The sequence below is a fragment of the Microcebus murinus genome, chromosome 2 (genome assembly GCF_040939455.1).
Source record: "Microcebus murinus isolate Inina chromosome 2, M.murinus_Inina_mat1.0, whole genome shotgun sequence".
Lineage (NCBI taxonomy): Eukaryota > Metazoa > Chordata > Mammalia > Primates > Cheirogaleidae > Microcebus > Microcebus murinus.
In genome coordinates this window covers 35,342,760-35,369,375 of record NC_134105.1, presented here as the reverse complement: position 1 = coordinate 35,369,375, position 26,616 = coordinate 35,342,760, and the positions used below count along the sequence as shown (strand labels likewise).

General features: G+C 39.6%; 1 pseudogene; it reads left to right on the top strand.

Annotated features, from left to right (window-relative positions):
• The first annotated feature begins 1,365 nt into the window (after positions 1–1,365).
• LOC105877610 (eukaryotic translation initiation factor 2 subunit 3 pseudogene) lies at positions 1,366–13,637 on the top strand (annotated as a pseudogene).
• Positions 13,638–26,616: the final 12,979 nt, after the last annotated feature.

Sequence of the window (26,616 nt, the reverse complement as noted above, 5' to 3'; positions counted from 1 at the left end):
TGCTACAACTCCCTGTTCTTCTCCCTGTCCCTGTCCACCCCCACCACCCCACTCCTCCACCTCACTCCTCTAGCCCAGTCTCTGGAGCTGGGTTTTGTTCAGCAGCTAAGCGGCTAAAACAGACTCCAGGGGTGGTGACTTCACCTGGACCATGTACCTCCTGGCCCTTCACATGTTCCATTAAGCCACACACAGTAAGTGTTTTAGCTCCTTCCTCCCCTTCCTCCACTCCTCAACCAGATATTATTTGACGGTGTCTCAGAATCTTCTGATTTGCACAGTTTCTTCTGGGTAACACAGGGCATTTTAGTTTTTCAGATTCTTCCTCTGTTCCCTGCTCCTTCCCCAAATCATGATGGTTGTATTGTGGCCATCATATGACCACATGGTCACAGGGCTAAAGACCTCAGGTCCGTGTTCCACCCTCAGGATCCCAGCTGGTCTCAGCTTCATGATATCTAGCCTGGTCTGGTCCCTGGGTCCTTTGTACTGACTGAGGAATAATAGGATATGGCTGTTGAATTTCTAGTGAGTTCTCTTGGCAGGGTCAGAGCCTGGGGACTCTAGCTCACCCAGTCCTATTCAGGCTCTTGCTGGTGGTGTGACTTCCTCTGAGCCTTGTGCAGTCCATGTGGTAACTCCACTGCTCCAGGGTCAGTTGCCCCTGTCTGTACCATTCCATGTCCTTCCTTGGGTAACAGAAGATGTTTTTGTACTGCACCCAGGAGCCTGAGGGGCTCAGCCCTTCTGTCTGCTTCACTGCCATTTTTATTGGTTCCTCCCCAGAAGGACACAAGGCAAGACCCCCCCTGTGCTCTCAACTTTTCCTTCAATCTATCCAAACCTCCATGCCCAGGAGTTTAGCCTAGAGGGGAAAAATCAGATACTCACCTGACCACCGGCTTCCTGACCCCTGCCACTTCTTGCCTTTGTGCACCGGGCTACAAAGGCAAGGCTTTCCCCAAACCTCCATTTCACATGTAGAAAATGTCTTTATGTTATTGTCTGTGTTCTCTCAGCCCCCGGTAGAGAGTGAAGATCTATAATCTGCTCCAACAGGGCATCTTAATGAGAGATAAAGGAATTTAGAAAATTACTTATTCTGGCCAAGGACTGGTTTTCAATAATTACTACAACTCAAAAATCCTATTCCAAAAGTGGAGTAGTGACTCCTTCCTTCTCTTAACTTTCTTGCTCAAATGACCCCTGAATTGAATTTTCTTGACTCCAGTACAGGGGGTTGGAGACACAGTGAAAACCTGATCAGCATGGATAGTGGTGCCTCTAGGAGGAAACAAGCCCTGTGAGACTCCCAGAAAAAGTTCTGCATCTCTCCCAATGGGCCCTTCCATGTCAAACACAGAGATGAGAAGTGAACCGTATCGAGAAGCAGAATTGATCCTGCACACAGCCCAAAGAAAACCAGACATTGTCTACAATCAGGGCAGTGAAAGGTAACTAACTGTTGACCAAAATTATAATAACTCAGTATGGTGACATATGTCTTCTATCCACTAAAATGAGGAAATACATTATTACTTAAGAATATATGAATTTTAATAGATAAAATATTTCAGAACATGGAACCATAGGGATAAAAATCTAAAGGTTCGTGGAGCTGGATCCCAAGATAGCAATGCAGCCCACCAGTGAGGGATTCCAGAGATTCACTGCTCTCTGATTTGCTCCTGCACTCGGTTAGTAAACATGAGCTGAATATTCACTGTGTCCCAGGTCCTGTGCTGGGCACCTGCTGGGAACTCGTAGTGCAGAAGGGAGGCAAGGGTCACCTAAGTACTATTAAGGCAATTGTCATAGAAAGTGGTGCTGATATCCATAGCAGACAAAGGCAAGAGTAATGAACTTCGTCAAGGCTGGAGGGAGGGAATGCAGATGAGGAGAGAATGCAGGAAAAGTTTCATAGTGTAGGAGATGCTTTCATTCATTCCTTCATTTACTGAGTGGCGTTGCCCTGAGTGCTGGGAATGCAGCCTTGAGCAGAACTGACATGGCCTTGCCTTCATGTGGCTTAGGGTCTAGTGGGGCTGTGTCTTAAAATGTCAGAAGGCATCCTCTAGGTGTAGACAAGATGGGAAAGGGCATTCTACAGGGCAGACAACTGTGTGAACAGAGCATAAAACAGCCTGAGCCCACTGGACTGTGGGAGCTGTTCAGCATGGCTGGACCTTCAGGTCTCAGAAAGAAGTGTGGGTGCTGAGACCACATGCAGGGCAAAAGTCAGACAGTGAGAGCTTGGTAGGCCCAGTTAAGAAGTTCAGACTTAAAGCTATGGGAAGTCACTGAAGGGATTTAAGATGGAAAATGATATAATTAGATAGCAGATCACTCTGACAGCTATTTGGAAGATAATAATGGAAGCTAAATATTTACTGTGTCCTTACTAAGTTCCAAGTACTATTCTAAAGTGGTTTACATTAAGTTGCTTAATCTTCATAATAAATATTTGAGGTAGGTGTTATCATTGTCCCATTATGTGGAAACTGAGATGCAGACAGATTATGCAATTTTCCCAAGGACAACAGGGTCAGTATTTGAATCCAGGCAGTCTAACTCCAGGTCCTGAGAGGTTAATGGTTATGAAAGTAAACTGGGGGGAGGGGAGGTGGCAGTAAGACTGAACTAGGGAGGCCAGTCTAATGTTACTGCAGTATTCAGATAAGGTATGACAGTGGCCTGGACTTGGGGGTTGCAGTGGAACAGAGAAGCCAGAAAGGATGAGGGAGATATTAGGGTGTGTGTTTGATGGAAGTTGGTGATTGGATGTGGGTGCAGTATGGAAGAAGTCTAGGATGATCCCTGTGTTTCTACTCACTGAGATAGGAAAAGCAAGAAGAATCTATCTTCTCAAATCACACGTCATCCCCACCCTCTCCTTACACATCTTCCGCTCTTACAAAAGTGTTCCCCAAGACTTAACTCTTCCTCAATCCCTTCTCTAACCACTCAGCCCATGGAATCTACTCTATGAATAATTAAAGTATTTGTGTTTATACCTCCCATTCCACATGTCATTCATTCATGTTTTCATGTGTAATTCATTCTACAAACAGAAATCCTATGTAGCCTCCTTGTGTATCTCTTTGTATAGTCAATTTATCTTCCTCATTAGGTTTTAAAATTCCATGATGGCTCAAACTTTTTTTTTTTTTCATTTCTTAGGTTCACTTGGAACCCGCCTTTAGGCTGGGCAGACAATAAATGTTTTATGAATAGTCATCTAATTCACTTACACGAGGGAGACTTCCTGGGGTCAGAGAGATTTAATAAAGAGCAAGATGAGAAGCACAGAACAGTGACCTACAAAGCAAGTGGTCAATGAAGAAATGGTGACATCCCAGGTCAAGCAGTTTGCCTGCTAAGAGAATAAATAGAAGGTAAGTGAACAGAGGAAGAATAAAATAAAACGATGGTTATTCTTAAGACAGGGAGCCTGAAACTCATTCTTCAGGGAGCTGGCACCAATGGAGAGCAAGGATGGAAGGTGCTGAGAGAGGGACAGTAAGAGAGAAGAAACAGGGCCAGAGAGGCTGAAGGGAATGACTGGGGCATTGAGTAGAATGGATGAGCTAGATGGGTGGGGCACAGAAACTTCATGGACAGCCAGCCCTAGACCTGTGTATGGAGGCATCAAGGCTAGGAAGTGATTACTTCATTCTGCCCTTAACACAGTAGTTACTTTTGAAGGGGTTCAATGTGGGAAGACCAACACGGAAGCATAAGAGGAAGAATGGAGAGGAGGGAATGGACAGATTAGATCTCTGAAGCCAGATAACCTGTTTTGTTAGAGGATCCTGAGGCATCTTCCGCCATGGCAGGGGCAGGGAGGATTGAGTGCCCAAGCAGAGAGTTGGAACAGCTGCTGTAGCTATTGCTGGAGGGGAGGGGAATTGGCAAACTGTTGTGAAACTTAGGAATGAGTTGAGTTTACATAGCAGGTTCCATGCAAAAGGTCCCAGGAACCTAGTTCCATGATTTCCTCCTGCAACAGCCTGGAGGTAAAAGTAGGGAAAGTTTCAGGAAGGAAGCATAGAACCAGTCCCCATCCTCACTGTGCCTCACTGTCCGTCTGCCAGTGCTGGGCAATGCCAGGATATAAAGACGGATCCATGGTCGGCCTTTTCCTGGGGCAGTTCCTAATCTGGAGGAGGACACGGATGGATAAACACAGCAGTGCAATGCATAAATTCTACAGTTGGACCCATTGGGTTATCTAGACCTAGTCCTGTCTTATGAATAGGGAAATTAATTCCAAAAAATTAAAAGGGCCGGCCCTAGGCCTCTTCTTTCCAGACTGAGAATTCCAAGGTCCTTTTCCTTTCTCCTTCTGACCTGTAGGCCACAGCTATGCTGATCTCCCCAGTTTCTTTGAAGGACACAGTGAACCAGGGAAACTTTTGAATGTGTCCATTAGTGTTGCTCTGTTACTTTGAGTAGTTCCAAAAACTGGGTAGAGAAGTGAGAGCCTCCAGAAGAGAGGGAAAGAAGCAGGCAGAGAGGTATGAAGGAGACCAGGAGCACCAAGTGTGGAGGAAGACAAGGAGAGAACACTGGAACATGAAACGAAAGATGAATGATGAGTTAAAAAACAAAGATAAAAGTTTAAAATGTGTTTATTGGAATTAGTATCATGGAAGTCTATTGTAAACTTGGGAAGAGATGGTGAAATCATAGAAATAGAAACCAAAATAAAGTAGGTTGAGAAGCGAATATGAGGGCAATCAGGAGCTGTGGAGAAAGTACTAACAGCTCTGAAGAGTTTGAAGAGCTCTGAAGAGTTTGAAGAATTTGGCTATGAAACAGAGGAGAGTTGGGATGTTTCCGAATGGGGATTTGGGAGAATTGAAAGTAGAAGAAACTCTTGAACCCTCTCTCCTCCTCCACAACCTCTCCTTGCCCCACCCATTCCTAAAAAAGTGAGGTTGGGATTCATAGTGCAGTCGCTGGCCTTGAAGGTAGGAGGAATAAGAAAAGGTTGGGGCAGATGTAGAGTTTCACATTTTGTAGTACTTCAAACTGCTACAGAGTATAACACAAAAGGCAAATGCCATTAAAAATCTCCAGGTCATAGACAGTTTTGAATTATATTAATATCACTCAATTTTATAATTTCAAGATCCAGTCTCTGTTTTCCTATTTTAATATAAATGTAGCAACTCAAAATTATCCAATTGAAGAGTACATCAAAGTCAACACCAAGCAGTGTATACCTCTTCACACTTCCCTATCTGATAAAAGAGTATATTTGCATAACATCAAGTTAAATAAATTGGTATTCTCAATAGGAAGTTAAACAAATGCCTTAAGCAATCTCTCACAGTTCCTCATATTTTTTCAACTTGTGTGAAATTCAAAAAATGATACTTTTGTGCGGGCATCACGAGTAATGTAACTTAATGGTGTAACAGGCACAACAGCTTCTGCCAAGGTAGGTGCTCATCTGAAATAATAATAATAATAATAGTATAAAACAATATATATGCCAGGCACTTTACATACCTATGTCCATCTCCCAAGTAGGCCTTTCCATTCCCACTTTACAGATGAGCAAGTTGAAGCCTGAGAAATTAACTTGACCTTGGTCACATATGACTCCCAAAGTCTATCCTCTGTACCACTTGGTGCCTCCAGTGCATCCTAAGACCTCTCCCTTACCAGTTCCTCTCATTTTACTGACACATATTATAAGTTGTAAACTTGCCAAAACTTGCTAAAATTAACTTGCATTCATTTATTGACTAAATATTAACATTTTTTACTCTGGTATGAGATAAAAGAGGCAAACCAACCTGAATTGTATATTTTAGAGTATTCAATACTAACAAATTTAGATAATCTATGTCTAAGTATTTTTTCCACATAAACACTATTCATATTTCCTTAAATTACTTAAATTCCTGAAGCGTAAAGCAGAATTACCTACTCCAACTAAAATGAATTCTGAACCTAAATCAAAACTAGAAAAACATATTGAAGTCTCTACACTTTTATACAACAGAATTCAAACTCTCTTTGGAAAACAAAAAGAACGTATTTTTTCTCTATGTAGCTACTACATAACTTTATTAACAAAGTGATATCCATTTTGATAAATCAGTACACTATATAAACATATATGGAACTTTAAAAATGCAAAGAAAAACTTGACAAAGCATAAAGACAATACTTTGCCTTTACAAGCACATTTAAAATTTTTAATAAACTAGAAGTTCTCCTCTTTGTAATTTGACTAGCAAAATTATAAATAAATGTTAACCACTTTCATTTTGTTTGAGCTTCTGTGGTTAATAGCACTAGCTCTATTAATCATGGCTATCCCATTGTGTTGCTTAAATAGTTTTTAATATGGAGAAAGATATTCTGCTGTAAACACAAAGATGAGAATTGTCAAAATATAATTCATGAAGAACCTATTTTGGAAAACTTGCATATATATTGTATTTATGATAATAATTTCAGCAAATTTGCAGAAGAATTAATTTTTTCAATTTAATTTTTAATGATTTTATTCAAAGCACTAATTGTATTGGTAACAGTTGGTTTTTACTTTGGTTTTTTTTTTGGAGACTCTCACTCTGTCACCCTGGCTAGAGTGCAATGGCATCATCATAGCTCACAGCAACCTCAAACTCCTGGGCTCAAGTGATGCTCCTGCCTCAGCCGCCAGAGTAGCTGAGACTTCAGGTATGTGCCAACACGCCCTGCTAATTTTTATATTTTTTTGTGAAGATGGAAGTCTCATTCTTGCTCAGGCTGGTCTCAAACTCCTGGCCTCAAGCAATCCTCTTGACTTGGCCTCCCAAAGTGTTAAGATTGTAGGTGTGAGTCACTATGTCTGGTCTCCCAACTTTTACATTTTTAACAATAGATTTTCATCCATTTAAAATAATTGGGTTGGAGGAAGAAAAGCAACTATGTCAGCATCTATAGTTTAGTCTTGAAATATTATCATTATTAAATAATCACTCTATCAATTACATAACAAAAATAATGCTTTATAATTCTTTTACCTAAAAGCCTACTTAGGGAACACATCTTCTGGGTTTTAACCATTGGAAAAAACAAAATAAGAGAAGGAATCTGCCTTTCTGCCCTGCCTTCCCTGAACTAAGCCTTCCTCAGGACTAGAGAGCCCTGAGCCAATCTCTTTAAATAGGAGAAGAAAATGGGAAAGTGGAATGTCTCCAAAAGTTATCCTGCCTTGTAGATCAAAGGTGCTGAACAATTTCCTGCAATGTGTAGGAATTTGGATGTGTGGATAGAATATAACCCTTTGACTCATATGGTATTTGAGCAAGTAGCAACCTCTCTAAGCCTCAGCTAACCCAACTGTAAAATATGGGAATGACAATAACCTCTGTAGCTTATTATGAGAATTATTAATAAGTGAGGTAACAAATGCATAACATTGAGCATTGTACAAGAGCAGTAGGTCCACTGTGTTTTTAGATATTGTAACCACCAGAGAAACAAGGACTCTAGCCAGGGAGGTAAAGAGAAGTGAAGTAGGGGGTTTTCCATTCATTAATCCAATCATTAAACAAATAATTTGTATATTAAACAAATACATTCTATCAATAAACAAATATGCAAAGAGCTAGACATACTGCCCCTTCTGTCATTAAGCTTATCAGGGGAGGCACACGCTAAACACATATTACTCACTTAGTGAATGCTTATTAAGTGAATGAATTAACCTCTGTTCAAACCTCTTCTTAAACACTTTAATCTTTAAATTTTCAGAAATCCAGAATGAACCAGCTTCAACAGCCCATCATTGAGAAAATAGGCTTTTCCCCTAGAATGAAGCCATAGCTGGTAATCACTTCCTTCTGTGCTACAGAACTAAAAAACATAGCCAAAATAAAGCCCCCCAAAATATGTTTAAATGTGTCAAAGCAGAAGGATTAAATAAAGGACTTCAATTATTTTTTGTTAGAGATAATGGAACTCACCTTGGACAAGTTGACTCAGATTTTGTAATTTGTTAAAAACAGAAACCTTAATATAAGGAAGTGGAAAGTGTAAGAGCTTACTTATTATTATTATTATTATTATTATTATTATTATTATAGACAGAGTCTCACTCTGTTGCCCGGGCTAGAGTGCCATGGCGTCAGCCTAGCTCACAGCAACCTCAAACTCCTGGGCTCAAGCAATCCTACTGCCTCAGCCTCCCAAGTAGCTGGGACTACAGGCATGCACCACCATGCCTGGCTAATTTTTTCTATATATATTAGTTGGCCAATTAATTTCTTTCTATTTATAGTAGAGATGGGGTCTTGCTCTTGCTCAGGCTGGTTTCGAACTCCTGACCTCGAGCAATCCGCCTGCCTCGGCCTCCCAGAGAGCTGGGATTACAAGTGTGAGCCACCTTGCCCGGCCAGAGCTTACTTAAATATGTCATTTTCAGCAATATTTTCTCTCTTGGTCTTCCTGCCCACTCTGTGAAATGTAGGGCAACTTAAGCTTCATTTCACAAATAGAGACAAATAAGCTAAATATAAAAGTGAGATGAAAGCCTGGTCCTTGGTCCCGGCGTGGGCTCTTGGCAGCTGTTGCAAAGGCACTGGCATGTGTATTATTTCACATCTATGCCAACCCTTTTTGGCCAGGATTTTCTCAGAACTGGTTGGAGAGCATGCCTAAGCTGCACAGGAAGGGAGCTGTGGCGGAGGAGAGAGTGGAGGCTCCTACCAGCCAGTCTTGAATGGTTTAAGCCGAGGAATCGGACCAAATGCAATGTCTATGGTAGGAACCAAGTTCTTTAATTCAGGGAGATACACCTGAAGATCTGCAAGGAATACCAGTCTCTGTGACCAGATGAAGAAGTGGTGGTCAGAGTGTGGATCAAGACCCAGTGCAAAAAGTTGGGGGTTAGTAATGAGGATAGATCCTCCCCAGATTCCAAGGTGGAACAGACACTCTATCGCCATGTTCCAAAGGTCCTTGCTTAGCCTATGGCCCATATTTTGAGAGTCAGGGTGGAAGCCCCTAACTCAAGTTCTGGGGGCTCAGGAAGTCGTTGACTGCCCCTTTCCTCAGTTTGGATGCCTCCTACCTGAGCATGGCATTTTCAAGATGGCATCTTCAAGGAAAAGATTTAATCAGTCTTGATTAAATGGTGTGGCAGTGATGGATGCAGCTCTTTTGTTGATAGCAGGTAATGAATTTTGTCCTCAGCCTCAGACCTCTGAACACCTGGCTGCCATAGGAATTGTGAAACTGAATCACCTTTTGATTCTACAAAATAAAATCAACATCATTAAAATGTCTATACTACCCAAACTGATCTACAGATTCAATCCAATACCTATTAAAATCCCATCAGCATTCTTCACAGATATAGAAAAAATAATTTTACGCTTCGTATGGAACCAAAGAAGATCCCGAATATCAAGAGCAATTCTAGGCAACAAAAACAAAATGGGAGGCATTAATATGCCAGATATCAAACTATACTACAAAGCTGTAGTAATTAAAACAATCTGGTATTGGCACAAAAATAGGAATATTGACCAATGGAACAGAACTGAGAATCCTGATATAAAACCATCCTCATATAGCCATCTAATCTTTGACAAAGCAGACAAAAACATATGCTGGGGGAAAGAATCCCTTTTCAATAAATGGTGCTGGGAAAACTGGATAGCCACTTGTAGAAGGCTAAAGCAGGACCCACACCTTTCACCTCTCACAAAAATCAACTCACACTGGATAACAGACTTAAACCTAAGGTACAAAACTATTAGAATTCTAGAGGAAAATGTTGGAAACACTCTCCTAGACATCAGCCTAGGCAAAGAGTTTATGAAGAAGTCCCCAGAGGCAATCACAGCAGCAACAAAAATAAATAAATGGGACATGATGAAACTAAAAAGCTTCTGCACAGCCAAAGAAACAGTCATGAAAGTAAACAGACAACCTACAGAGTGGGAGAAAATTTTTGCATCCTACACATCCGATAAGGGGTTGATAACTAGAATATACTTAGAACTCACGAAAATAAGCAAGAAAAAATCAAATAACCCAATTCAAAAATGGGCAAAGGACTTGAACAGAAACTTTTCTAAAGAAGACAGAAGAATGGCCAACAAATATATGAAAAAATGCTCAACATCTCTAATCATCAGGGAAATGCAAATCAAAACCACAATGAGATATCACTTAACTCCAGTGAGAATGGCCTTTATCAAAAAGACCCTGAACAACAAATGCTGTCGTGGATGCGGAGAGAGAGGAACACTCCTACACTGCTGGTGGGACTGCAAACTAGTTCAATCTCTGTGGAAAGCAATTTGGAGATACATTAAAGCAATACAAGTGAATCTACTATTTGATCCAGCAATCCCATTACTGGGCATCTACCCAAAAGATCCAATGACACTCTACAAAAAAGACACCTGCACTCGAATGTTTATAGCAGCACAATTCATAATTGCAAGGCTGTGGAAGCAGCCCAAGTGCCCATCAATCCAAGAATGGATTAATAAAATGTGGTATATGTATACCATGGAGTACTATTCAGCTCTAAGAAACAACGGTGATATAGCACATCTTATATTTTCCTTGTTAGAGCTGGAACCCATACTACTAAGTGAAGTATCCCAAGAATGGAAAAACAAGCACCAGATATATTCTCCAGCAAACTGGTATTAACTGAGTAGCACCTAAGTGGACACATAGATACTACAGTAATAGGGTATTGGGCAGGGGGGCGGGAGGTGGGTATATACATACATAATGAGTGAGATGTGCACTGTCTGGGGGATGGTCATGCTGGAGACTCAGACTTGTGGGGGAGGGGGGAAAGGGCATTTATTGAAACCTTAAAATCTGTACCCCCATCATATGCTGAAATAAAAAAAAGAGAGAATTCCCCCCCCCCAAAAAAAATAAATAAATAAAATGGATTTGGTAAAAGAAAGGCTAAAGAGCAATATGAGCAGATCCTTGCATTTGTACAAGGTACAGTAGCAGAAAGATCTGCTATTATTAAAGATCCATTATTCCAATTTCTGCTCAGCTGAAATACAATATTGAAGTTGTCTGTGAGTACATAGTAAGGAAAATTCCAGTACCCCCAAGAGACTTTACATCAGAACCCTGACTTACATTATCAGATTTTTTGATGTCAACAAACCTGGCTGTGAAGTTGATGACCTTAAGGGGGTGTAGCTGGTGGGTAGTATTCTAAAAGGAGTATTAAAGGTGGGCCAGGAGATCGAAGCCAAGACCTAGTGTTGTTTCCAAAGATAATGAAGGAAAACTCATGTGTAAACCAATATTTTCCAAAATTGTATCACATTTTACAGAGCATAATGATCTTCAGTAAGCCACTCCAGGGGGTTGTACTGGAGTTGGAACAAAAATTGACCCCACTCTATGACGGGCTGACAGAATGGTGGGGCAGGTACTTGGTGCAGTTGGAGCTTTACCTGAAATCTTCACAGAATTGGAAATTAGACAGCTTCTAGGTGTATGCACTGAAGGAAACGAGAAAAGAGCAAAGGTGCAAAAGCTGTCTAAAAATGAAGTGCTCATGGTGAACATGGGATCTCTGTCGACAGGCGGGAGAGTTAGTGCTGTCGACAGGTAAGAGAAATGATTCATCATTTACAAGAGATTCTCTATAAGATTAAAAGCTGATTTCTCATCAGAAACCATGGAGTCCAGAAGCCAATGGAAAAAACCAACCTGTCAACCAAGAATTCTATTATATATCTGGAAAAATTGCCATTTAAGAATGAAAGCAAAATTAAGGCATTTTCAGATAAACAAAAGCTGAGGGACTTCATTGCCAATACACCTTCCATATAGAAAATACAAACAGAAATCCTTCAGCCTGAAATGAAAGGAAACTAGACAGTAACTCAAACACATTTTTAAACAAAAGAAACTAAAGAACTCTAGTACAGGTCACTTCATAGGTAAGTATAAAATCCAGTATAATTGCACTTTTAGTTTGGTTTGTAATTTGTATTTTTTTCCTAAAGGATTTAATAGGCAAATGTATAAAAATTATGAGCCTATGTTAATGGGCATAAAATGTATAAAGATATCTGTAAAAATAACCATATAAAGTAGAAGGGGCAGAGATGTATAGAAGCAGAGTGTTTATATACTATTGAAATTCAGTTGGTATTATTCAAACAAGATTGGTATAATTTTAATATGTTAATCATAATCACTATGGTAACCACTAAAAAAAACCTAAAAAATATACATACATGGAAAGAATAGGATTAATCAGCCCCACTTGCCACTGCTAGTGCCTGTGCACACCACTGGGGGCCTGAGAAGAGGACTGTCCAATCCACCACCAATAGTACCAGCACACATCACTGCAGAACTGTGCAAAACCCACTCATCACCATTGCCTCTGGTGCTCAAGCAACTATCTGAGGGCCTGGAGATTGATCCACCACATCTGTTACTCCTGGCATCTGGTGCTGTTTGGGGGCAAGAGGACCCACTGCTGCTACCACTGGTGCTCAAGTACTAGTCCACCCAGTATCCTCATCCCCAGCAAATCCTCCCCACAGCTTCCGCTAACAACCTCGGTCTAAGCCACTGAGGAATTCACAGACACCACCGACACTGATTACAGCCAAATAAATCATATGGAGACTCACTACTGTGTCCAGCCAGAATCAAACCAAAGCTCCCTACCCAACCAACACTATAGATACATCTTAGGTAAAAGCTTTTCTCTGCAAAAGCCAATCCATAAAATTAGAAGAAGCAACTATTACATCAGATGCACAGATATTAACATAAGGACACAAGAAATATGAAAAAGCAAGAAAACATGATACAACCAAAGTAACCTGGTAATTCTCAGTAACAGATTACAAAGAAAAGAAAATTTATAAAATGCCTGCAAAAAGAATTCAAAATAGTGATATTAAAGAAATTGAGTGAGATACAAGAGAATACAGATAAGCAATACAAAGAAATCAGAAAAACAATTTATTAGTTAAATGAGAAATTCAACAGAGACATATCTCTTAAAAAAGAACCAAACAAATTCTGTAACTGAAGAATTAAATGAATGAAATAAAAAATACAATTGAGGGTTTCAATAATAGACTAGATTAAGCAGAATAAAGAATTTCTGAACTTGAAGAGAGGCCTTTTGAAATAGGAAATAAAAAAGAAGAAGAAGAAGACAGAAAGAAAGAGGAGAAAAGAATTGTAAAGAATGAAGAAAGACTATGTGACATATGGGACATCATAAATTGTTCTAATATTTGAATTCTGGATGTTCCATAAGAAAACATGAACAAATGAACAGAAAATCTATGTAATGACATAATGCCTGAAAACTTCCCAAGTCTTACAAGAGATATAAATATCCAGCTACAGGAAACTCAAAGATCCTGAAATAAATACAACCCCAAAAAACTTCTCCAAGGCACACTACAATCAAACTGTTAAAAATCAAAGACAAAGAGAGAATTCTGAATACAACAAGAGAAAAGTGTTAAGTCACATATAAGGGAATCCTATCAGACTAACAATGGATTTCTTAACAGAAACCTATAGGCCAAGAGAGAATGGGATGATCTATTCATAGTCGTAAAAGACCAAAAAAAAAAAAAAAAAAAAAAAAAGAACACCACTGTCACCCAAGAATACTATACCTGTCAAAGTTATACTTAAAAAATGAAGGAGAAATAAAGTCTTTTCCAGACAAGCAAAAACCGAATTCATAAACACTAGGCCAGCCCTATAAGAAATGCTTAAGGGAGTCATATATCTGGAATTAAAAGGACAATATCTACTATCATGAAAACACACATAAAAAACTATTTACTCACTGGTAGAGCAGATATACAAATGAGAAAGAGAAAGGGGTCAAATGTTGTCACTACAAAACACCACCAAAGTATAAAGGTACACAGTTAAAGATGAAGAAAGGAACAAGGAATATACAAAACAATCAGAAAATAATAAACAAAATGACAAGAGTAAATCTTCACCTGTCAATAACAACTTTGAATTAAAATTCCCCAGTTAAAAGACATAGATTGGCTGAATAGATAAAAAGAAAAACAAAACAACAAGATCCGATCATATGCTACCGATAAGAAATTCACTTCACTTGTAAAGACAAATTGACTAAAAGTGGGGGAGTGGAAAAAATATTCCATGCAAACTGAAACCATAAGTGTACAGGAGTAGCTATACTTATATCAGACAAAATAAACTTTAAGTCAAAAAACATAAAAAGAGACAAAGAAAGTCATTATATAAAGGTATCAATCCAGCAAGAGAATATAACAATGCTAAATATATATGTACCTAACATCAGAGGACCTAAATATATAAAGTAAATATTATTAGACCTAAAGAGAGAGATAGATCCTGATACAATAATAGCTGGGTACTTTAATATCCCACTTTCAGCACTGTACAGATCATCTAGACATAAAATTTCCAGTGCAGTTAGGAGCAACCAGTCAATCTTAATATACTCCTTAATTTGACTAAAATGTTCTGAAGTATAATATACCTAGTCACCCAGAACCTTGTCTTTTACAAGGTTGCCTTTTATAAGGTATTTGATTAATAGTAGCCAATGGTGATATTTTGCTTATCTGTATTGCCACATCATGCCATGGACTACCAGGTCCTCTTTCTGGAAATAAGAATAATTAATGGCTTTCAAACTAGTCAGATTAGAGAACCAATTCCAGGAAAACTTAGAAAGAATTCAGAAAACTTGTCCTTAAGATTCTGTTTCTCTAGAATTATTCTTTGTACCAAAATCTCTGTCAGTTAGGATTTTGCCAGAGAAACAGCTCCAGTATAATAGATGCTTATCCAGGGTAGAAGACAACCTGGCAAGAGAAAGTTCCTGGAGCCCACTTACCCTGCCAGCCAGCCAGCCAGGAGCTCTCCTGCAACCTCCTCTGACTGTCCACAAAGTAACTGAGCTTAGGTCAGGCACATGGGGGCCAGGTGGTGGGATAATCCAGCTGATGGGATAATCAGTGGAGTTGGGCAAGGAAGGAAGGGACAGAGCAGGGCAGAATCCTGGTCCCCCAGGACCAAGGGCTGGGATTGGCCAGGCAGGGAAGGCAGGTGCTCACTTACCAATCCACTGGAGGAAGAAGTCATACACATCCAAGCCTTTGGGTCTGCATGAGAAGGACAAGATTAGGTAAAGCAGGGACAGGCAGTTCCCACAGGAGGTGCATTGATAAGTAGGATAAGAACCTCAGCTGCCCAGACTTAGGATTCAGGCCCAGGCCTCCTCCCTACATTGTGCCCTGATCTGTCTGCTCTCAGGAAGCCCCACCCTTTCCCAAGAGCACCTCACCCCGACAGCTGTACACAGCTTTGGCATATCATAGATGTTCAGGAAGCCATGACTTGTCAAAACCAGAGTGGGTGGGCATAGGGGAACTGGTGGGCTCAGGACACCACTTTGTCCAGGCTTCCTGTCTGCGGCATCTTTTTTTTTTTTTTTTAAGCACTAACATTTATGATCAATTTTTTTTTTATTTCGGCATATTATGGGGGTACAGATTTTAAGGTTTCAATAAATGCCCTTCCCCCCCTCCCCCCACAAGTCTGAGTCTCCAGCATGACCATCCCTCAGATGGTGTCTGCGGCATCTTAAATGATGACAGAAGGCCAGGGCCACTCAGGAACCCAGCATCACCAGCCCGGCCCCAAGTCCCTAGGAGGGGAAGGGAGGAGGAGGCGAGATTCTCTCCCTCCCCCTGCAACTCCCTCTCCTAAGCTTCTCTGGACTCAGCGCCCTCTCCAGCCCCATCGCCACCGCTCTACGTCCCAGCCGCCCTCTCCTCACACTGGGGTTAGCTCAACAACCCCAAACTCGCCAGCCTGCTTCCACCTGGCACCTGCCACCCACTCTCTATCTGCACTGGAGCCAGAAAGAGCTTTCTTTTCAACATGAAAGCAGTTTCACTATAAAGATAATACCTACTTGTTGTGCAACAGAGAAATCACCTCAATTTCACCCTGTTGACACAACACGTTTTTATCCTTGACTTTTTAAATGTATGCATAATTGTACATATTTATGGGGTACATAATGATATTTTCATGTAAACAATATATAATGATGAGATCTGGGTAATTAGCATAACAGTCAACTTAAATGTTTATCATTTTTTGTGTTGGGAACATTCAATATCCTCTCTTTAACCTATTTGAAACTATATTATTGTTAGCTACAGTCGTCCTACATTGCTATGAAACCAATAAAACTTATTCTTTCTATCTAGCTGTAATCTTGTATCCTTTAACAAATCTGTCTCTATTGTTTCCTTCTCCCTACCCCTCCCAGCCTCTACTATCCTCTGTTCTACTTTTTGTGTGAAATCAAATTCTTTATTTTAGCTTCCACGTATGAGTGAGAACATGTGGTTCTTAACTTTCTGTTCCTGATGCTGAATTATTTCTCTTAACATAATGTTTTCTAGTTCCATCTATGTTTCCATGGATGACAGGATTTCATTCTTTTTTATGGCTGAATAGTATTTCATCATTTATGTATACCACATTTTCTCTATCCATACATCTGTTGTTAGATACTTGGGTTGATTGCATATCTTGGCTACTGTGAATTAGTGCTGCAACAAACATGAAGGTGCCGATGTCTCTTCAACATACTGATTTCCTTTTCTTTCATTTCCTTTAGATAAATACCCAGTTAGTGGGATTGCTGGGTTATATGGTAGTTCTATTTGTAGTTTTCTGAGGAACCTTCATAATGTTCTCCATAGTGACTGTGCCAGTTTATATTCCTACTAACAGTGTATAAGAGATCCCTTTCCTCTGCATCCTCATTAGGATTTGTTATTTTTTCTCTTTTTGATAATACCCATCCTAACTGGGGTGATCATATCTCATTGTGATCTTGATTTGCATTTCCCTGATGATTAGTGATTTTGAGCATTTTTCATCTATCTATTGGCCATTTGTATGTCCTCTTTTGATAAATGTTTGCTCAGATCATTTGCTCATTTCTTAATCAGATTTTTTTTTCTGTTGAGATATTTAAGTTGGATATTTGGATATTCCAGATATTAATCCCCTGGTGGAGGAATAGTTTGCAATTTTTTTCTCCCTGTTATCTTTTCACTCTGTTGGTTGTCTTTTTTTTTTTTTTTTTTTTTTTTTTTTTTTTGAGACAGAGTCTCACTTTATTGTCCAGGCTAGAGTGAGTGCCGTGGCATCAGCCTAGCTCACAGCAACCTCAAACTCCTGGGCTTGAGTGATCCTTCTGCCTCAGCCTCCCGAGTAGCTGGGACTACAGGCATGCGCCACCATGCCCGGCTAATTTTTTATATATATATCAGTTGGCCAATTAATTTCTTTCTATTTATAGTAGAGACGGGGTCTCGCTCTTGCTCAGGCTGGTTTTGAACTCCTGACCTTGAGCAATCCGCCCGCCTCGGCCTCCCAAGAGCTAGGATTACAGGCGTGAGCCACAGCGCCCGGCCTGTTGGTTGTCTTTTTGCTTTGCAGAAGCCTTTTAGTTTGATACACTCCCATTTGTTTATTTTTGCTTTTGTTGCCTGTGCTTTTAAGGTCTTAGTCATAAAATCTTTTCCCAGACCAATGTCCTAAAGCATTTCCCCTATGTTTTCTTCCAGTAGTTTTATAGTTTCATGTCTTAAATTTAGGTCTTTAATCTATTTTGAGTTGACTTTTATATAGGTTGAGAGGTGAGAGTCTAGTTTCATTCTTCTAACTATGGATATCCAGTTTTCCCAATACCATTTATTGAAGAGACTGCTCTTTCCCTCAATGAATGTTCTTGGTGCCTTTGTCAAAAATCAGTTGGCTGTAGACATGTGGATTACTTTTGGGATTCTCTATTCTGTTCCATTGGTTTATGCATCTGTTTTTATGCAAGTACCCTGATGTTTTGGTTACTATAGCTTTGTAGTATATTTTGAAGTCTGGTAGTGTGACACCTCCAGCTTTGTTCTTTTTGCTCAGGATTGCTTTGGCTATTCAGGATCTTTTGTGGTTCCCTCTGAATTTTAGGATTGTTTTTTCTATTTCTTTTTTCTTTTCTTTTTCTATTTCTATGAAGTATGTCACTGGTATTTTGATAGGAAGTGGATTGAATCTATAGATTGCTTCTTTGGGTAGTATGCTCATTTTAGCAATGTTAATTTTTCCAGTCCATGAACATGGTATGTTTTTTAATTTTTTTGTCCTCTAGAATATCTATCATTGGTGTTTTACAGTTTTCCTTATAGAGATCTTTCACTCCCCTGGTTAAACTTATTTCTCAGGTTTTTTTTTTTTTTTGGTAGTTATTGTAAATGGGATGGCTTTCTTGGTTTCTTTTTGGAAAGTTAATTGTTCATGTATAGAAATTGTACTGATTTTTGTGTGTTGATTTTGTATCCTGCAACTTCACTGAATTTATTAGCTTTTAGAGGTTTTGTCAGAGGCCTTAGGTTTCTGTCTATATAAGATCATGTCATCTGTAATCAGGGACTATTGATTTCTTCTTTCCAATTCAGAAGCCCTTCCTTTATTCTGTTGCCTAATTGCTTGAATAAGAATGGTAAAAGTGTTCTTGTGTCCAGTTCTTGTTTAAAAAAAATTAAAAAAAAATAAAATAAAAAAAATAAAAAAAAAAAGAATGGTAAAAGTGGCCATAGAGTTCTACTCAGCCACAAAAACAATGGTGATCCAGCACCTCTTGTATTATCCTGGATAGAGCTGGAACCCATTCTACTAAGTGAAATATCCCGAGAATGGAAAAACAAGCACCACATGTACTCACCATCAAATTGGTATTAACTGATCAACACTTAAGTGCATATATAGTAATAATATTCATCGAATGCAGATGGGAGGGTGGAGGAGAGGATGGGTTTATACACACCTAATGGGTGCAGTGTGCACCGTCTGGGGGGTTGGACAGGCTTTAAGCTCTGACTCAGGTGGGACAAGGACAATATGTGTAACCTAAACATTTGTACCCCCGTCATATGCTGAACTAAAAAAAAGTTTTTAAAAAGAATGATAAACGTGGGAATCCTTGAATAAGAGTGGTGAGAGTGGACATCCTTGTCTTGTTCCACTTAGAGGAAAAGCTTATAGTTTTCCCTGTTCAGTATGATGTTAACTCTGGATTTGTCATATATGGCCTTTACCATGTTCAACACATTTTTTTGAGGAACTACATGTGTAGGGCTCTGTTCTAGATATGCCAGGGGAATTAAACAGACATGGTCCTGTCCTTTCTATGGGGAACACAATAATGGACAAGTAGACAATTAAGCATAATAATCACAGATGGTAGTAAGTGCTGAGAGGGAAATAAAGACAGTGCTATGAAAGACACTAACTGGGATGACATGCTTAGATAGAGTGATCGGGGAAGGCTTCTTCTTGAGGACAAGATTTAAGATGAAACTCAAAGGCTCATAAGGATCTGGCTGTGTGGTGAGTAAGGGAAAAGCAATCCGAGAGTGGAATAGCAAACACAATGTCTCTGGAGTGGGAAAAATCATGGTGTCTTCCAGGAGCTGTCTATGGTAGGATAATTGCCTGACATGAGGTTGAAGAGATCATCTGGAAGGTGATGTGTGCTCTATAACAGGGCATTGTAAGAATCAAGGAAGATGATATATAAAAGCACTTGGCTCCATGCCCAGCACATATCAAGCATTATACTAAATAAATGATAGTCTAGTATTAGTAAAAGTGGAGTTAGAAATTTCAGATGATGGTCCTGACACTGACACTTGCTTTGTGACTTTGGGAAAATCTGTTAACATTTCTGGGCTTTAGTTCTCCGGTCTGTTAAATAAAATTAATAACACCTGGTAAATTGAGGCATGCTCTTATTGTGCTTTGCAAATATTAAGCACTAGAAAAATATAGAGGAGACTTTTTTGAGACTTTACTGCACACTGGTATTGTGCAAGGTGCTGAGGTAAGACTCAGACTCACCTCTGCCTCCCATTCCAGGAGGTCATGATACAGAACATTTCCCAGCTGAAAATAAACATGAGAGTTCTGTGTTGTACCTCAAACTAGAAAGGCAAGCAAATATTTAAGTTTTAAAGGCTGTGTTTGGGAAATGCAATCTTTGTAAAGGAGTAAAAGTAAACAAGATATACAAAATTGCAGCAATATCAAACTCAAATTCATGGAAACCTAGAAAACGAGTGCCTAGGGTGAGGTACCCACAGGAGTAACTGATGCAAGCTGCTGCCCTGGGGACCGACTGCCCCTCCTCTGCCTTTGTTTGGCCTATGCACTGAACCAATAAGCATCCAGCAACAAAAATATCCATTTCCTTTTTAAAATGTAGCAACCAAAACTGATCTTAGTCTGTTTACGATGATGAGCTAACCACTCCAAAGTTTTCTCATTCTTTTTCTCACCCATTTATCAAATCAGCAGATATTTATTGAGTGTCACCAGTAGGCACAGTCCTCTGCTTCATACTATGGGAGGCATAAGGACACAGAACGCCTAGTTACAACCTTCCAAGGGTCTTTGGTTGAGGTACCTCTATGTCAAATTAATGGGAGAGATATTTACTTGTTAATAGATCTTGACAACAACAAACACAACCTTCTAAGGGCTAAGCTTACACTCTATATACAGTTCTGCTTTCATCACTTTGTTAGATCCTTCATTCACAGCATTAAACATTCTCTGGACAGGGAGGCTTGTATAAATGCCAATATGTGGAGTAGTTGATAATCTGACACATCTTCCTGGTACTTGGAATCACTGGATAAAACATAACAAGCACAAAGTGTCCCCTGGAAAGTTTAGAGGCTGCCATTTGGACTGGAGGGTCAACCTAATTGCCTCCTTTACATGAATGGCTAAGAGTGAAGTCTCTGAGCCTGCCTGTCTGGGATCGAATCCTGGTTGCACCTCTTACCAACTGAGTGACCGCGTACAAGCAGCTACCACCCTCTTTGTGCCTTAGATTTCCCCTCTACGGTATGAGATGAGATTGAAAACGAAATAACTGTTTTGAAGGGTTGTTGTGAGAGAAGGCATGTAAAGTTCTTTGTTCAGTGCCTAGAACATAGTAAGTGCTCACTTAATGTTAATCATTACCACATTATGAGTCCACAAGTATAAAGAAGAAACTGAGCACTCCTGGAGAGAAAGAGTCAAAACTAGAATCAAAGGCAAGCTCTGTGACCCCAAAGCTCTTTCCCCTACTGCCCCTTTCCACAGTGTTGGTGAAAAACAGGTGCGGAGCCAGGTAAAGAAGGGGTCAAGGTTCCAAAGTCCCTGGTGAGATGTGCAGATAAAGGGATGGAAAGTAACCACAGAACTAGGGGTAAGTTGAGTGGAGTGTGAGTAGTTACAGGCCCCTACACTTTGGTTTGGATGGAACCCAGGATTCAAGGCAGAAAGAAAAGAGCTCTAGCCCCGTGGGTTTTGTAATGAATCATTTGTCATGAGGTAGGTCAAAAGAGGAGGTGTTGGGAGTAACAGTGTAGACGGGTGACAGAGCAGGAGGAAATGGGGCCCCCTGGAGAGCTGACTTCCAGGGAATCTCCTGAAATATATTTTGTTTCACTCTCTTAATTGGTGCTCTTTGGTATAACCTTTAGGGAGATAATCATGGAAAAAGTGATAGAAATGTTAAGTTTAATATGAATTTGTTTCATTTCCTGCTCTTTCCTATATAATCTTCATGGATTTGCCAGTGCTGTTTCTTTTTTTCTGGGATTTGCCAACTGGTAAACTCCTACCCATCCTGAAATCTCTCTCTCTCTCTCTCTCTCTCTCTCTCTCTCTCTCTCTCTCTCTCTCTCTCTCTCTCTCTCTCTCTCTCTCTTTCTTGGCAGAATCTCCCTCTTGTTGCCCAATCTTACACTTGGTCTTCTTGCCATAGCACATTTTCCTAACAGGAATTCTCTTAACTTTATCATTTTCTTTCAATCTGGACAGACTGACAATTTCCCAGATCATAGGAGCTGGTTTATTTTTGTTTAAAAATTCTTTCCTCAATTTAATTCTCTATTCTCACATCTTACTATAAACAGCAGAAGCCAGGCAACAGCTTCCACACTCTGCTTAGAAATCTCAGGTAGATCTCATTGCTTACAAGTTCTGCTTCCCATACAGCTGTAGGATATAATTCTATTAAGTTTCCTGCCACTACATAATAAAGTTTGCTTTTCTTCAGTTTCCAATAACATGTTTCTCGTTTCTTTCTGAGCTCTCATCAGAAGCACCTTTAATGCTCATATTTCTACTAACATTCTGTTATGGTAATATAAGTGTTCTCCAAACCAATATGAGCTTTTCCACCCATGCTTCTCGCTTTCTTCTGAGCTCTCATCGGAAGAATTTTAATGTCCACATTTCCACCAATAGTATTATATTAACAGGTTTAAGGCTGTCTATGCTTTTTCTATCTTTACACTTCAAAATTCTTCCAACCTTTATCTATTATTCAATTCCAAAGCCGCTTCTTACCTTGTTAGGTATTTGTTACAGCACATCTCACCTCTACTACCAAATTTCTAGGGCTGTTGTAACTAATTACCACAGACGTGATGATTTTAAATGACTTGAGTCAGGTACAGTGGCTTGTGACTGTGGTAGTCTCAGCTACTTGGGAGGCTGAGGTGGGAGAATTGCTTGAGCCAAGGAGTTTGAGACCAGACTGGTCAACATAGAAAGATCCACCACTGAAAAAACAAACAAACAAACAAACAAACAACGAAAAACTCCAGAAATTTATTATCTCATAGATCTGGAGGCCAGAAGTCCAAAATCAGTATCCTGGGCTGAAACCAAAGTGTCTGCTAGGCTACGTGCCCTCCAGAGGCTCTTGGGGAGAATCCATTCCCCGCCTCTCCGAGCTTCTGGTGGCTGCAGAGCATTTCTTAGCTTATGGCTGCATCACTCCAATCTTCAAGGTCAACATCTTCAAATCCTTCTCTGTTCCCTGTTTAAGTGGCCTTCTCTCTGTGTTAAATCTCCCTCTACATTTAGGGTCTACCTTGATAATCCAAGATAATCTGCCCACCTTGATCCCTAACTTCATCACATCTGCAAAGGCTCCTTTCCCGAATAATATAGCATTTACAGGTCCTAAAGATAAGCACTGGATATTTTATTTTGTTGGGGTCATTATTCAGCCTACTATACTCTTCCCACTAGCCCGCAAAGAATGTCCATCCCCCATGCAAAATATATTTGTCCCATCCTAACATTCCCAAAGCCTCAACCCATTACAGCATCAACTCAGGTGCAAAGTCTCATCTACATATCATGAGCTTAAAACTAGACTAACACTAAACTAGACTAACACTTTTATGTTTGCAGTGAGATAAGTGATGATAGAGTGGAGAATGAAACATGTCACGTATATAGGGCTAAGGTTAGTGGTAGTAAATTCTTTCATAGGAAATGTGGTGGGTATAATGCTTATACTCATATAAATAACATTGTTAGCAGTAAAGTCTTAATAAAATTACATTTCTGGAACATATGGGTTATAAAATGCTCCTAAAAATAAAATTGTCATAGGAGTATTTATCATGATGATATGAGCATATTCAGCTAAGAAGAATAGGAAAATTGTCTGCTACATATTTAACATTAAAGCCTGATACAAGTTATGATTCTCCTGCAGTGATGTTGAATGGAACACTCAAATAGTTTTTTCAAGAGTTAAAATAAATCCTATTATGGTAAGTGGGCATGCTGGAAAAATTAATCACAAATATTCTTGGGTAATTATACAGGTAGATAGTGTAAATGACTCCCTTATTAATAATACTGATAATAAAGTGCGAAGCTTACTTCATATGAAATTGTGCTACTGATCTTAATATGCCAATTTAAGAAGGTATTTTTTAAATTTGAAGTTCATCCTTATCTTATCATGAAGTATACAGCTAGGCTTGATACTGGTAGAATAAATAATGTACCTAAGTTTATATTAATTAATGAATATGGCATAGGCAAGAGAATTCAGTCGTTAATGTTAAGGTAAGAGATTGAACTGATGCAATGATAAATGTTAATATAGAGGAAGGTAATGTTTATAGTGATTCTTTTTTTTTTTTTTTTTTTTTTTGAGACAGAGTCTCGCTTTGTTGCCCAGGCTAGAGTGAGTGCCATGGCGTCAGCCTAGCTCACAGCAACCTCAAACTCCTGGGCTCGAGTGATCCTTCTGCCTCAGCCTCCCGGGTAGCTGGGACTACAGGCATGCGCCACCATGCCCAGCTAATTTTTTATATATATATCAGTTGGCCAATTAATTTCTTTCTATTTATAGTAGAGACGGGGTCTCGCTCTTGCTCAGGCTGGTTTTGAACTCCTGACCTTGAGCAATCCGCCCGCCTCGGCCTCCCAAGAGCTAGGATTACAGGCGTGAGCCACAGCGCCCGGCCTTATAGTGATTCTTGAATAAACAATTTTACAGCATTGGCAAAGTCCACAGGGGAACTTCCAACCTTTTTGAGGTTGTATAGGTTTTAAAACTTTTAAAATAAAATTAATATTAAAAATGATATGGCTAACTAAATAGGAATAACTAATAATGGTTGATTAATAATTAGTACATTGTTAGGAAGAGGAGTTATACCTTTGACTATAAATGTCTAAGTTTTACACAATTACTAGGCTCTGCCACCTTAACAACACCAATTTTGGGGTAAAGTTAGTGTTTATTATTTAGATTAAGATAACTTCATCTATTTAATATAAGGTGCTTTTGAAAGATTGCCCTTATAGAAGCTGGTTAGGAATGATACATCTGTTACTGAAAGGCTTCCAATATTTAATGAAGATGTAGTAAAAGACAGAGCTTTACATAGTTCTATTTTCTTAAACATCTTACTCATCACTTAAATTATAAATAATGAATCTAGAGCCTAATAATAATAAAGTTTAAAGAAAGCTTATGTAGAGATATGTAAAAATGCCAGGTAGGGTTGATTCATGCCAGTAGTTACTTTTATTTTTTATATATTTTTTTATTTCAGAATATTACAGGGGTACAAATGTTTAGGTTACATATATTGCCTTTGCACTGCCCAAGCCAGAGGTACTGTGTGCCCACCTCCCAGACAGTAGCACCTCACCTATTAGGTGTGAATATACCCATCCCCACATCCCCACCTTCCAGGCACCAGATGAATGTTACCTCCACATGTGCACGTAAATGTTGATTGATTAGTATCAATTTGACGGTGAGTACATGTGGTTCTTGTTTTTCCATTCTTGTGATACTTCACTTAGTAGAATGGGCTCCAGCTCCATCCAGAATATCATAAGAGATCCTGCTTCACCATTGTTTTTTGTGGCCAAGTAGAACTCCATGGTGTACATATTCTACATTTTATGAATCCACTCATGTATTGAAGAGCACATGGGTTGTTCCCACATCTTTGCAATTGTGAATTGTGCTGCTATAAACATTTGAATGCAGATGTCTTTTTCATATAATTTCTTTTTTTTTTTTTCCCTAGGGTAGATGCCCAGTAGTGGGATTGCTGGATCAAATAGTAGTTCTACTTTTAGTTTTTTGAGGTATCTCCATATTACTTTCCATAGAGGTTGTACTAGTTTCCAGTCCCACCAGTAGTGTATGAGTGTTCCTATTTCTCCGCATACACACCAACATTTGTTGTTTTGGGACTTTTTTTTTTTTTTTGAGACAGAGTCTCACTTTGTTGTCCAGGCTAGAGTGAGTGCCGTGGCGTCAGCCTAGCTCACAGCAACCTCAAACTCCTGGGCTCGAGAGATCCTTCTGCCTCAGCCTCCCGAGTAGCTGGGACTACAGGCATGCGCCACCATGCCCGGCTAATTTTTTAATATACATATCAGTTGGCCAATTAATTTCTTTCTATTTATAGTAGAGACGGGGTCTCGCTCTTGCTCAGGCTGGTTTTGAACTCCTGACCTTGAGCAATCCGCCCGCCTCGGCCTCCCAGAGAGCTAGGATTACAGGCATGAGCCACCGTGCCAAGCCCTGTTTTGGGACTTTTTGATAAAAGCCATTCTCACTGGAGTTAAGTGATATCTCACTGTGGTTTTGATTTGCATTTCCCTGATGATCAGAGATGTTGAGCATTTTTTTCATGTTTGTTGGCCATTAGTATATCTTTTTTTGAAAAGTTTCTGTTCATGTCCTTTGCCCGCTTTCTAATGGGATTGCTTGATTTTTTCTTTCCTAGCTGAGAGACTCTGGTTTCCGTGTTATTTGTCTTTTTCCTCTGCATCCCATAATGTACTCATAATGCCTTGCGGTTAGCAAACAAGCAGTAAACAGAAGCTGGAAGGTGTCCATTGTCCTTATAGCCCAGTATCTTACAAGATGTATAGCATGCAAATATTTTCTCCCATTCAGTAGGTTGTCTCTTCACTCTAGTGATAGTTTCTTTGGCTGTACAGAAACTTTTGAATTTGATAAGGTCCAATTTATTTATTTTTGTTGACGCTGTGATTGCTTTTGGGGTCTTCTTCATAAATTCTTTACCCAGGCCGATGTCTATAAGAGTTTTTCCAACATTTTCTTCTAGAATTCTTAGGGTTTCTTGCCTTAGGTTTAAGTCTTTTATCCATCGTGAGTTGAGTTTTGTGAGCGGT